Below are 13,636 nucleotides of genomic sequence, written 5' to 3'. Positions count from 1 at the left end.
CCGCTCACCTCTCATGTTGTCCCTCTTGCGTCCCGCTCCTCCCAAAGTAAATACGCTAAAGGTTTGCTCGAGTCACTTTAAATTTACCGCGTTCCACTGCTCCAGGCCGGGTGCCTTGATGCCAGCGCTGCCGTACGGCGGAGACGAGGGTGAATCCAGGTGCCCTACTTAAACGTTTACAGAACCGCGATGCCCCAGTCCACGTGCGTTCCAAGCAGAACGTAGAACCTATCCAGAAGAACCTTTCGTAACTGTCGCAACTTGATTTTTTAAAATGCCGCCAGAAGCTATAGTTGGGTGAGTGACAGCAGGTGACAGTGTGGGTTTTTTCTGGAGTAGATGTAGTATTTTATTTCGCAAAAAATCAAGCATCTATGATTGTTTAAAATAAAGGAACACTGCAAATATTCCTTGTATATTAATGTTCTGTCGTATATTTGAGTAATGTCTTGTTCAGGAATGTTGACAAGTATGAAGATACAGACCGGACTTCGACGTATATGTTTAGCTGTCGGTATATAAGACTATTGCGGCTTATCTTCGTCTCACTTTGGCCAGGTGGCTGAATCGAATCACATACAGACAGACAGACAGACAGACAGACAGACAGACAGACAGACAGACAGACAGACAGACACACAGACAGACAGACACACAGACAGACCTAATTTTTTCGGTTTATGTAGCCCAAGACAGACTATCATCTTTAAAACCGTGCCCGGGGGGGAAAAGAAGCAACGAAAGCACGTCCCTACTTCCGCAATGCCCTCGGTTGGATGCAACAGGTAGCGTCCGGTCTATGCGGCAAAAAAGAACGCTGAAGCACCCTCTTGAAGATCTGCTACCAAGGTGCTCCTTTGTTTCCTTCGTCTGCCCCCTTTGCGCGCATTGTTGTTCATGTTCTTCTGCTGCTGCTTACGGCTTTCGATTTCCTTAGCTTCCTCTACACCGGGTGCCACTCTCAAGACTACCACTTAGGGACAGATTGAGGCAGTTGGTCTTGTTCGGCCTCCTTCCCTATTGCTGCTGAACTTTTTATTCCCTCGTCGAGAAATGTTGTCCATGGAAGAAGAGCGAAGTATAAGAAAAAGAACAAGAGAGGACCTGTCTAGCGGAGTCGGCATCGCTTTCCTTCCTCCTACTCGGGAGAAGTTGGTGGTAGCTGGCGCACTATGGTGGCGTTAGGGAACCCTGGCTGTTTTGTCGCGTGAGAAATTATGGTCGCTTCCTCTCGAAATCCCAATGGCTCCGAGGGACACAATCGTACGCCTCTCCCTGCAGCTTTCTTCGTGCCCGCGTTTGGTTTTTGCTCTTCCCGTTGTTTCTATTCTGTTTTATTGTCTCCTTTCCTTAGGTTTTTACACGCGAACGTTATTTTCGAGCGTGTTGTGCGAGCTGCTTTTCCTGTCCTTTATTTCATGCGAGGCTTCCCCGTTAGGAACAAGGCAGCGTCGCGCTCCCTTTTCCTGGATTGCTGTGCTTCTCTGTGTGATGCCCTATTTTGTAAACCAGAATACTATCGCACCTTTCGTTGTCTTTTGTATTATTCCGACATATTAAGGCTCCCGCTGTGCCTCATTTCAGCTACTTTGCAGCTTTGTCGTTCCGCAAGCGTTAGTCGTAACAAGGCCGCATCAGAGACTGTGCTTTCGAGACAAGTTGGTCGAGTGGCACCTGTCTTTAGTGGTCAGGGAGCAATAGATGCGTTCTCCGATGCACCCACATTCTCCATTTACCTGTGGTACACACCGTCCACGTCATTCAGGCTTGAAACAATTTCGTGTACAGAATCCCCCCGTCGATCACGCGGCTTTCATACAGGGAGATAATCACCGCAACAGTAGCATATTCTGGCCTACCGTTGGTCGTCATCAGGGGTATTTGCTTTTATTGTAAAGAGCGAGCATCCGAAACACGTAACCTCATAATACTAAAAAACCTGCCGTAGAAGCTGGACGGTTTTCACTGCGTGCAAAGACCCGTTGATCTACATGACCGCCAGTTAAGCCTGAAGCTGTCAGCATTTAAGACTAGAACTCCGGCGAGGCAGGGTAGCTTATCTTGTCACCAATGGAACACTCATGCCACTCAGTCGTAATAAGTCGCATGAAAGGGTTGTAAACTACTCGGCAGAAAATGCTTCATCACAAGCCAAAGAACTTCCATGAGGTACTCTGTACGCTTCAAATACTACGAAACTTCTCATGCGACATGATAAATATTAATTCGGCATGGCGAGGCGTACGATAAAAGAACGATACCCACAACAAAATATCCAAAACCAAAGGCAGGTGAACGTTTTTTGTTCGATAAATACAACGACATGAAGTGTCCTTCGTAAAGAACGCTATTAGAGATAAAGACAGATGTTGCCACTGAGCTGCACATCATACCTTAAAAAGATATTTAACTCTAGCTGTAGTTTCTGTGTCCATTTCACGAAGACTACAGAGTGTAATCTGCACGTGTAATGTAGAAGAGGTTGAAAAAGGACTGAAACATATAGGAATTTATTTCCCTGTGGTCAGAGAAATAACGTAAACCTAAATGAACTTAAACCTAAATAAATGGCAGTTGAAAACATTGCGTGATGTCAATATTGAGGTTAAAATGAAAGACCATGCACCCGCAGTGGAAGTAGTTGCCATTCAAAGAAGACATGTTCATGGAGTCGTGTACGACGACATAAATGCACTATTTTCTTTGTCAGCCATGCTTGTTTCTGTTTATTTTCTATCTCTGTGCAACCAAAGTGCTAGCGGTGACAATTAGTTTTCTGTCGCTCCTGACTAGCAGTGTCTTGGAACGAACTATAAAAGCAGTGGTGGCTTCGCACCGGTCGCGCGAACACGGAGCAAATAGCGAAACTGGCGGCCACACGAAGCTTATTCTTGGTTCGGCTAAGTTTATCCGAGGTTGCGTATCGAGAATCGATCAAGTTTTGTGCGTGGTGTCGGTGTTAGCCCTCCAAACAGAAATGAACACTTCGTCATTTAAGTATGTACAGTGTCCGCGAGCTTGTAATTCCTCATCTTCTGGAAGTCGCTGACGTTTCGCCTCCGCTTCACTGGCTCAAAATTCGGGATTGGGCTGAAGTCGTGGCATCCCTTCTAAAGTAGCGGAGCGGCGGCTTTCGTGCCACGCTTCATTTTTCTTTGGGAATGACGCCCTTCTTCCGTCTCCCCATCTTTCCCTGCGCGGGAGATCCAGCTGTTGAACCTTACATGAATTTCAAAACTTGCCGCGGAACGTCCTCCATGACTGGGAGACCCCGATTGTTTCCTTCACCGGCCTTCACATGTCTGGCAAAGTGGAGCGCGTTAGCACGGGCTAGAACCTGCAGTAAACCTGCGGTAAACGCAGCGTGAACTCTGCGCCTACAGCGCGAAATCTGCGTCTCCGCTCCGCACTTCAGACGTGAACGCACGGGAACTAGCGCAGAGAACAGCACGCGAAAGATCTCGCCCCGAGCGCTGGGAAAGGTTCTCCAAGGTCGAGCTGGCCGACGCCAGGCGCTCCTCACGAGGCACACGCTCTCATGCGCTCGCTATTTTTTCTTGGTATTTTAAAGCAAAGCTTTGCTAATTTCGTCTAGTGATTTCGTGGAGGATGCGGAAGGTGACCTTTTGACCGGAGACTTACCCCCGGCGACACACCCCTCGCAGCACATCGCGTGATCCGCCGGGCCCGTTATTGGCGCCGCGTGCACGGCACCGTTTTGAGTCGTTTTGTGACTCAGCGGCGGAGGCCGCTACGGGAGCGGCGGCTCAGAAAATCGGCAGCCGACCAAAACCGGCGCCATCCACGCATACGCCACTTGGTCGTCTTGGGATATGTGACACATTTTGCGCGCATTCTCTGTGAAGCAGGAACGCCGCGTTCGCCGACAATGAAAGCGAGGCCGGGCCTCCTGTGAGCGTTGCACGGGACCGAACGACCTTGAGCAGTGGTCGGCAATACAGCTACATCAAAGGTTAACCAAGCTAAACCAAGAGTCAACATGACTAAGCCAAGCTTGTGCTGTGCATATCCAAAATTAGCTGAGATAAGCAGCAATAATGTTTTTCTGGTAACGCTCGACGGCGGAACTAAAAGCTGACGCAACTCTGCTGTTAAAAATCCTTGGGGGGCGTGGTTTCTACCTTGGCCTCAACTTTTGCTGCGGATCGTACGTAAATACAGATGGACAGAAACTCGGCTGAAGCAAGGAGAGAAAGCGTATTGGATTAATGCTTCCGCCGAAGCATTACCCAGATTACTGCCGAAAAAGGAAAGAGTACAAGAAAGTGGAAACATATCTGGGTGTATTCTCGCGGACTTCAAAAATTCCGTGAATTTGAGACAACGAACGCCAAACTTGCTTGGACCTGTTCGGTTTTCTGTAGTCCATGGGGGAGGAGTGTTAGGTGAAGGATGGCATGAAGTAAGTACACATAAGTAAGAAGTGAGGCACTTTCTTCTAGATTTTGTACCCCTACGCAAAGTTTTCCTTCGTGAAAAACTGGCAACTCAATACATAAAAATAAGTCAGGTGTTTTGTTACATTCATGTTCTGGTTTTTGAATTCCTTTTTTCCTTTTCTTCCTTTTTTGTTTGGTTGTAACGATTGCTGATTAGTTACGCGTGTTCTTGGAACAGCATCAAATAGCATGAAACGCCTGTACGAGCGTCCATTATGATTTGAAAGAAAATGACAGAAATTTTATAGTGGCAGCCTCCTGTAAACTCCCATATGCAAAAGTTTTCGCAAGGATGGCGGTGTTGGACTCCCACTCCACCTCTGCAAGGATAACTGAAGGCTTTTAATCCCAAGACACTTCCTTGATTCAAAGGCACATCCAAAGAGCAATGCGTTGACTCCGCATTATGACACAAATTTCCTTACGCAAAAGCGTTGATACGCACTCCCTTGTAAACGAATTCGACTTCTTTTGAACTCCCTGGTGTCACAAAACGTAGTGAGCTGTGTTCGTTTGCAACTGCGGTAAAAAGGATATTTCAGTCTTTCTATAGTACGTTGATGTGAGCAGCAAAGCTCATCAACAAATTTAACTATTTCCCTCTCCCTTCGTTTTGTTTCCCATGCCCGTTATTACGGCTGAGAACCTTGGCGAATTCTCCGTGATGGCTAAGCTTTTCGTTGATGCTAACGATGTGCCAAGGAACGCCAGACTCAAAATACGATAAGTTCAGGGTACTGGTTGATGACGGTGGACGCCAAAGCGTGACGTAGGGGCTCACGTCAGGCCGTCGCATACATGCTTCCACCTTTCCCTCTGCTGAGCCAGCAATTGGGCTGGGAACATTTTAACCTTTTTATCACCACCCTTTTTCCTTCAGCCACCTCTCGCGCAGCAGTTAACGGGGACGTCACACTAGCGCATACCTTCGTCCGCAAACAGTAACAATGTCAGGGCGGCACACACCGACTTTCGTTGCAATGCATACGTGTGTTCCCGCTGGTGGGGAGCCAGCCTAATGCATTCGCCCTTTTGCAGTAAATGGGAATTTCTAGCCCACGTTGCTGCCGTCACTTCGTGGTTGGGCGGATCCGCGTTTAATGCTGTTTCAACCACCTTAACCGAATAATGCTTTAGCGGTGCTCCGCGTAAAAAGAGACTCCCCCGCCTTCCACCCTCCCTAGTATACCGCCAACAAATTGTATTATCACAATTCCAAACTTCTGACAGCACACGTTCTTTCCGAGTGAAATTTGTGTGCAATAAATTAAAATCGAAGTTATAAATTTCAATATTAAGGGGCAAAGCCGAGGCTGAAGTGAAATCATAACCCGGTTGTGCTAGTGCTGTGACGTAATGTGACCTCACTGCAATTTGACCCCTCAACCACGTCATAACCGCTAACAGCAACCTTTGCATGTATTTTATTTGGGTGCATTACGTTTCGTTTACCATTTAAAATTTAAATAATTGTTCATTTGCCACAACACGTATGGCGAGATCAAAGGGAATAGGGATTCGAACCTCCATGAGGGGAAAGACTTACCATGGTTGCTGCTACGGACTCTGGTAATTTCATGGCAAAGGAATGCAATGCCAGTGGTGTAAAGCAGCCATTTTGGTGAACCTTAGTTTCCAAGATAATCTCAACAGTTGAGAGCTTCCTCATATGCGGGGCTAAACAACTGAAAGCCGAGAATGGCCTCTTTGGTTGTGGTGATGCTCGTTTATTAGCCAGCTTGGCTGTACGTAGCTGAAGATCGCCGCTGCTTGTCTAGTGTCTTTTCTATACTTATACGTTCACTTGGCAGTTAACACTTACAAGTGAGCCTAAAATTAGATATTGCACTCCTGATAAGCTCTTGTTCGAACGCCGTCGAAAGCCTCTCTGAAACCACCGTGTAGCACAGGTATTTTCATTTCATTCCAATCCCATGCCGAACATAAAGCCCCTCATTCCATTCCTCACACAATTGTGGACTTCTTATTCCTGTCCCCTTTCCCATTTTTATTCCTCGCGTTGCAAAAAGGTGGAATGAGTCCGCAGTCATGCCAATTCCGTACTAGTATTTCCAGAGCACTGCGGGAGACCACATCACAGCCGTTCAGGGCTGTGGTGTGGTCTCCCCCGAACCCCCGGGGGAGACCACAAATCCTATCGAAGCCGGCCTCTATCGATGCCGGTAGGATTTTCTAGGCCTATCGATGCCGATAGGATTTTTTAATCCTATCGATGCCGATAGGATTTTTTAGGCGCGACCTAAAAATCCTATCGATGCCGGCCTCTTCTTTTTTCGTCATTCTCCGGTGTCTGCAGCGAACACTCTTCACGTAGATGGCCCTGGCTCTGCAGGCACTTTCAGAGCTCCCGTGGGCCTCACGCTTAAGCTGGCATTAGTTTTGCTTTGCTGCCCTTTACGCTGTCTCATCTTGTGAAGTTTTGTCAGCATATGGAAAAGAAACGGGGGAAGAGGCGATGAAAGTTTTTCTTGTCCTTTAACAGCGAGTGCTAGCGAGATTCTTTACTTTGAACGGACTGCAACTCCTCCAATTTTACTTTCATCTTTGCATTAGTGTCTCTTCCCCTGACCTGCGGGCGCTTTGCAAAGGGAAGGGCGTGGGGTTTCAGTGGCTGCTGTGCTGTTCGACGGGGCAACGAAGAAAATAAAGGAAACAAGGCTTTATCTTGCTGATTTGAGCAACGCGACGTCCGAAATTTAAAATTTTTTGGTTCAATATTTGGCAAACGAAGAGACGAAGAACAAATCAAAAACTTAAACAGCCCTGGTGTTCAAATGCAGTTATACAACAGCACAGTGAGGGTGGTCATGAGCTGCGTGACAGCAAAATTGGGTGCGCTCAGGAACTCAGAACACGTAATGCGGATCCGTAGGACGGCAAATATGGAAGCGTCGTTTTTTGGTGGCGTCCCAGGAACGTGCCTGGAGTACAGATATTCTTGATATCGACTCGGATGAGACCACCACGAAGTTTGTGGTCAGCGGCGACGCAACATAAACATGCAACACGTTTGGACCTGAAGCAATGTTTTAAACACATTTGCACTGTTTTCCCAGGTAAAAGTCCTGAGCGAAGTTCTCTTCCTTATAGTCGCTGGCCATGCTTGAAAGCTTACCGTGGCATGCCTTGGTACGTACTACGCCCTGTCTTCCCCTTTTTCTGGGGGATAAGATATTACTGGCAACGCAGTCGCTCTCTACGAGTTTGAAACTCTGTGATGGGGATCGTGGGTGGCAGAACGAAAACTTGAAAGAAGATGCAAAGATAATATTTGTACAATGAATGCTTCGATGGTCGTCTTACTGCTTGTGGTCGGTAGTTTCTTGTCAGACATGAGGTCTAATGCGAACTTCATATACGCAAATCTTACCGGGCTTGCTGAATCAGATCAAATGATGTCTTTTCTGGCCCCAAATGTGGCGGGGCTTCACTTTCTAATATGGAAACCATCCGGGGAGCTTTACTTGCTGGCGTGGCTGAGGAACAAATACATTTCATTTGCCCCGTGGCTAAAGCCACCTGCGTTGATTGGTGTTAAGAGTCAGAAGCTCCAATCCAGCCTGAATACACACGTAGACGTAAGATTCCCGAGACACAAAGTCAAATCGAAACTGCATGTACACCAAAACGGGAGTTTCAGTAGGGCAAAAAATTTAGCTAGTTGAAAATTCAACCAGGATGGAAGATCTAGTCCAGCCTGAATTCTACAACGATAGGGAAGATCCGCCGATACCAAATGTCTAACAATAGGAAAGGCGTACTGTATCCGAGATGCACATTTTTTTTCAGGATCAATCCTATAGCGATAGGTTCAACTGAGTGTTGTTAAAGCTTACACCACACCACTAAAATATGCAGGAAATGCGTTTACATCTAGATATGTAAAAGCAAAAGTACATGTTACTGGAATATGAGTGCTTCAGAATGCGCACCCGTTTGATTTCATTCCGGAAATATTAATTTTTCAAAGAAATTTATGACAGTCTTTTAAAACAACGTTCACATGAATAGGAATGACTATGCACACTGGACTTATCACAACTTGTGGTTGATGAGGAAAAATAAATTTTAGCACAAGGTTGATTGACGATTTGCGCAGAAAACACATGGACAAGGCGCAAAGACAAGCCGGTATAGAATGTTCAACGTGTTTGACTATCCACCCAGACGAAATACTTTTTTTGGTATTTTTAATCTTTCCTCCACTCGAATTCCCAATTGCGGAGATCCCTGAAAGCGATTTTCGCATGAAAAATCTTTGCAGTATCCTCCACTCAACTGATTCGAGGAAACACAAAACACGGCCGCCGGTCTAGTCTGAATATAAAACCAGACAGAAGGTTCAATATAGCTGAATTTTTCTTCCAGTGATTTAGATTTAAGCGGGCTTCTCCGGCTTTTGTGTTCCTGGTGCATATATTTCATCTCGTGCCCTGTTACTGCATAGTGGTTCTTTGAGGGACGTGATTATACCGCAATGTAAAATAACACCTCCCTAAATGAATACAAGCGTTTATTTACTTAACAAACAGCTTTGTTTAGATTTGGCTTATTTTTTTAGTTTACGAATTTTATTGTCTCATATAATTTCATGAGGCTGAGGGGTATGTGTGTTCCGATGAGGACAGACGTTCGTCTATACTGTTGTCATAGAATGCGACGAAGACCAAGCTTATCAAATATTAAAGAAACACGACGGCTGCGAAAGAAAACACTAGGATTAGGGGGGAAATAACTTGAATACGGAATGATATAAAAAAATTTAAGGGAAATGAATGAATACAGAAAAGCTGTGGCTAGAGTTCCGTCCAGACGGAACGATATACATGTGCTGAAGTTCCGTCCATACGGACCGGAGCGCTGCGGGCTATCCTTCCGTCCAGACGTAATACCATTGAGAGCTTATCGTGCCGTCCAGACGTAGCCGGCGGGAAATTTGCTCAGTTCCGTCCAGACGAAACCAAACCCAGCTGATTAGACACCATGCGCAGTCTTCAGATTTGGTGTAGAGGTTGCGCCTCGGATAATGGCACTCTAGTGGGGGGTTCGATTCCCCCCGGGCATGCTTTATTTTTTTTGTGTGTGTGCGGTTGTGCCATCGTTTTGTAACAGCTACTTCACGCCCACTTTACGATTGACTCGGTGAGAGCAGTCGGTCTTGATGGTGCACTGAACCGGCCGCTCCGCTACTGCTCACTAGAGCCAAGGCCGACGTATCCATCGCCAGAGTTACGATCATCTGTAGTTCGTAATGGTGATTACTAATGGACGGTTATTGTGGCTATTCAATGAGCGGAAGTGGTTCGTTCGGCTGGGAAGACTGCTCTCGCTGCTTGTTGTGAAGCAGGCGTGGTCGATCTTGGCGGTTGCTTTGACGGCCGATCATCTGCAATCATTGAGAGTGATTACTAATCAAATTGACTGGCTAGTCAATCCGCGGAAGCGGTTTGACCGGTTGGGTAAAAATCAACAAAACTCAAGAAAGGCGATCGGGGTAACTCCGTCAAACGTAGCTCCAAGCCGCTACCTCGACCACGCTTTACAACAAGCAGCGAGAGCAATCTTTGTTGATATTTACCCAGCCGAATGAACCGCTTGCGCTCATTGACTAGCCAGAATAACCAATTAGGAATCATCACTACGAACTACAGATGATCGAAACTCTGGCGATGGATACGTCGGCCTTTGCTTTAGTGAGCGGTAGTGGAGCGACCTGTGGAGCGCAAAATCAAGAACGACTGCTCTGACCTCGTCAATTGAAAAGTGGGCGTGAAGTTAGCTGTTACAAAAGGCTAGCACAAGCACGCGAAAAAAGCCGGTTCGGGGAGAATCGAACCCGGTACGTTAGCGCGATTATCCAAGGCGCAACCTCTACACTAAATCTTAAGACAGAGCATGGTGTCGAATCAGCCGGTTTTCGCTTCGTCTGGACGGAACTGAACAAATTTCGTGCCGGCTAGACCTGGACGGAACGCTAAGCTATCAGTTGTATTGCGTCTGGAGAGAAAGATAACCCGCAGCGCTCCGTTCCGTCTTGAAGGAACTTTAACAATTGTATATCGTTCAGTCAGGACGGAACGCTAGCCACAGCCATACAAAAAACGGTGGACAGGCTTTGTTAGAAGTTTGCACAAATGTTAAGATGATGGTGATGATAACGAGGATGACTACGATGACGGTGTACGATGAGATATACGTCAAGCGCAGCTGGCGTCAAACGCAGCTGGCCAACAAACCTGGCAACCTCGTCGCACCCAAAGTGGCACCATCTGCTCGTTCACGTAGAACGCCCCTTCCAGTCTCTTAGAAGGGGCCTTGAGGTTCGGCCTCACTGTCCTAAGGGTAGAAACGCGTGGGTTTGAGACGCTTGCAGTTTGCGTTCGAGCTCCAGTGATTCTAGTTTTTTCGCAAGGACCCCCAGTTTTTACGGAAACATGTTTTGTTAGGTCAAATCTTCCCAATTTTAAGCTGAATGAGGCAGGTTTAATACCGTTTGTATCAGTTTGGACTACAAACGCGTTCATTAGTAATTTGATTCTTCTACTACGACGCGAAAAAGATACGAAGGTTAGTGGCGTCTCGGCCACCAGGTTTGTACAGTACGCTGCCGGACTGCATTCGATCCGGGTATAATTTGGGGTTCAGTTTTGGTAACCGTGCAATAAAATTGAACGCCTTGGCTGCGTAATTATTAAAGGAACTCTTAAAAATATCCTCTTTGCATTGCAATGCGCAGAAAGAATAGGCACTTGAGGTTTGCGCACTTTCAGATGGCAAAAAGATTGAAAAATTAACGCACCCGTATTCCAAGTGATAACGAAACGCCAAAATATTCATAAACATGCAGGAGGTAACATAGAAAGACAAAAACATGCGGTGAATTCACAAATAATAAATGCCAAAATGTGAACGGAAAACTACGGTTTAAAAATTATTTTCGGTATATTGACAACACAATACTTCGCAATTTAAGCAATATTTCAATCTGTGGATGGAAATTTTAAAAGAATAATCATCTGAAAGTGATTTTGGAGTCAAGATGTCAAGGACCACAACAGCGTCTGTACACTTATGTCTCCATGAATTGCGCAAAATGGCCATCTCGACAATAACATTGTGTCTAGTATACTCTCTGCAGAATGTTGCAGCAATTTACACGGGTGTTTTTTTTTTGTTACGTGATGATAGAATAGATCAGACAGGCCATAGTTGACGCTGATGTATTTGCAAAAAAAAACATGCGATCCAAGTATCCACGGTACGTACAACCTCAGTAAAAATTTTAAAGGCCACGGAGACCATGGCCGGAGCACGCGGAAAGCGACGATGGGGCGCGGCGGTTGCCGCTGTCGACTCGTTGCGTGGCTACAGACAACGAACGGAACTTTTGGGCTTGCTTTCGTAGCAGGACTGGCGTGACAAGTGCCGCGCTAAGAGCGGGTGGAAGGCCTGCGCTTAGAAACCCGCGGCGCGCTGCATTTCGCGCCATCCACACTGCGGAAGCGAAGGCGAAAGTTCCTCTCGCTCTGTGTAGTCGCGCAGCCAGCAGACAGCGGCAACCGCAGCGCCCCTACTTGGCAGCGTGCACCTGCTCGGGCCACGTCGCCATGGCCTACAGAATTTTGATCGAGACGTGCATGGCGAGCATTACAGAGCCCGCTCCAGCTGCACGCCAGCCACTCTCGCGCCTTCGTATTCTATGGCGGGCCTTGGCAGCATGGCGCATCGTCTGCCGGGGCCAGTGACGTGACCCCGCCCCCCCTCTTCTACCGGACGAGGCTGAGGAAAGCAGAGGATTGGACGCGGATGGAAAATGCGATGAAGATACAGTTAACTTCCGATAAGCTGAGCTCGAAGGGACCATTATAATTGGTTATTCCTATCAGATGTTCGTCTAATACGAAGGCCTCCCAAACAAAGAATCGGAACTGCGCCCAGGTGCACGAAGGTATCTTGCTTCAGTATATGTACAATTGAGGAAAAAGGCAAAAATCATTTATTTGAGTGTGTGACTTGATGGAAGACTGTCTTCAAGAGTTCTTCCTTGGATTTATCTAGTCCAAGTGGCGACGGAGAGCGTACACCCGCAACATCATGCGACAACGCACCAGAGACAAAGAAGCAACTCCTCGCTTTATCGGCGGTGACGCGCTGGAACTCGCGGCGCGAATCGACGCGAACCCGCATGCTCCAGCTGAGAAACGGCATTGGTCAGGGAAGCTGCTGCAACGTTCGTAAACAGAAAGTCCCCGCTGTCGCTCTTTTTTAACTGTATTATCCTCCTAAGTTTTCGCCTGTCTCACCTGAGCAGAGCGATCACCAAACTCGACCTTGCTGTTTTTTTTTCTGCGTTTCCCCGTGGCTCACGGGTTGAAGGGTGGGAGAAGTGGTATCTTTATCTGCGTGTCTTTTTATCTGCGCCTGCGCGTGTGTGTGTCAATCTGTGTGTGTGTGCGTGCGTGTGCGTGCACGTGTGTGCGCGTGTTCGTTCGTGTGTGCGTGCGTGTGTGTGTGTGTGCGTGCGTGCGTGTGTGTGTGTGTGCGTGCGTATGTGTGCGTGCGTGTGTGTGTGCGTGTCCGTGTGCGTGTGTGTTTGTGTGTGTGAGAGAGTGTGTGTGCGTCAGCGCGAGCGTGGTTAGCACGCATTTTTTCTCTTTTTTTGTATACCGCACACGCTTTGTATTTTTACAGGAATCGCCGGGCGGGAGTAGGTAACATGTTCATCTTTGATCACCAATGTTGTGATTCGATAGTTTCTGACGGAATAACGCTAAAGGATAAATGCTCACAATGAAAATACTGTCTCCGCAGGTGTCTTCGTTCACTGCTTCACGCCGCTTGTTTTTTGTTTGTTTTGTTTTGTGGAGCGCAAATTCTCTGAATTAACTTTAATTCCACAAAGAAACCAGCATCGTCTGTGGCTACGTGACAATATTTTCTACATATTTATTTATTTATTTATTTATTTATTTATTTATTTATTTATTTATTTATTTATTTATAGCTTTTATTTGAATTATTTCGAGAGTAGTGTTGTTTGAATACGTATGAATGCTTGAATATTGTCACAAAGCCTACGATGACGCAATTGTCTTAAAGAAAAAAAAGTATATTGGATTGAACTTGTGCTCCCCTAACAACTCAAAAAGTACACA

Source organism: Haemaphysalis longicornis, unplaced genomic scaffold (genome assembly GCF_048455015.1).
Source record: "Haemaphysalis longicornis isolate Haplotype H1 unplaced genomic scaffold, Haemaphysalis longicornis Haplotype H1 scaffold_12, whole genome shotgun sequence".
Classification (NCBI taxonomy): domain Eukaryota; kingdom Metazoa; phylum Arthropoda; class Arachnida; order Ixodida; family Ixodidae; genus Haemaphysalis; species Haemaphysalis longicornis.
The sequence above is the reverse complement of the archived record's forward strand: the minus strand, read 5'-3'. Positions refer to the sequence as shown.